Source organism: Mizuhopecten yessoensis, unplaced genomic scaffold (assembly GCF_002113885.1).
Source record: "Mizuhopecten yessoensis strain PY_sf001 unplaced genomic scaffold, ASM211388v2 scaffold10425, whole genome shotgun sequence".
Taxonomy (NCBI): Eukaryota; Metazoa; Mollusca; class Bivalvia; order Pectinida; family Pectinidae; genus Mizuhopecten; species Mizuhopecten yessoensis.
The window spans coordinates 66,657-67,844 of record NW_018408540.1 but is presented as its reverse complement, the minus strand read 5'-3'; positions in this window follow the sequence as shown (position 1 = coordinate 67,844).

The window sequence follows — 1,188 nt, the reverse complement described above, 5'->3', positions numbered from 1 at the left end:
CTCCCTGTTAATGGTGACCTCCTACCTCCCTGTCTATGGAGACCACATACCTCCCTGTCTATGGAGACCACATCTTCCTGTCTATGGAGACCTCTTACCTCCCTGTCTATGGAGACCACATACCTCCCTGTCTATGGTAACCACATGTACACATACCTGTCTGCAGTGTGTGAAAGTAATTCATGAAGTTCTATAGACAATAGGTCTTTGCCGAAACTCTTGCATGCTTCACACCATATTTTGTCTGAATCATGCATTCACCAAGATTGTCCCCCCTGCCAGTAAAACATGAACGTTCGCTCCCTTATCTCGCTGTACGCTTTTCGTTTTTGTTTTGTTGATAGGTCAAACTCATCAAGTTCTGTATCTTTTGAATCTACTAGGCAGATTTTAACCAAATTTGACAGGAAAAATCCTGGGGGGAAGGGGATTCAAGATTGAAAAAAAGAATTCCCTGACCCCCCCCCCCCAGGGGACAGGTGGGTGGGGCCAAAAGGGGTAAATTTGACAGTATGCCTTTAAACGATATCTCCTCCTAGACTATTTGGCAGATTTCAACAAAATTTTACAAGGAACATTGTTAGGGGAAGGGGATCCAAGATTGTGCAAATAAACTTCCTGACCCCCGTGGGGGCAGTTGGGCAGGGCCAAAAGTGGTAAATTTGACTGTATGCCTTTAAACGACATCTCCGATGAATTAGGAACTTGACCCCAGGTGCCTGGCTGGAGGGGGTTGCGTCGTGGGGATCAAATATTTAAAAAAACAAACATCATTATTATGAGGTTCTAGATTTTACAGTTATCTATTTCAGCATATGGTATAACGACACGGGGTGGGGTGTACTTAAGGGATAAGGGGTAAAATAACACTTTCTACAATGTTTGAAGAACTTGAAACGTTTAGACATGGTAGATATATGTATGGAGACACTTTCATATTTTTTATATAACTCCAGGGGGCGGGGCCAGAGGGGGTGGGTCGGAATAAAAAAACCACTTAGAAATACAGTCAAACCTCGTTATCTCGAAGTCGACGGGGTCGTAGGAAAACTTTGAGTTATCCGAGTGTTCGAGTTAAGCGGGTTCATATATATTTGGTATGAAATGTACTGTTTGGACATAGCACTAGCAGTCGTTGATGCATACTAATAGCCAATGTTTATAATCAATTGATGGATGATATACGTT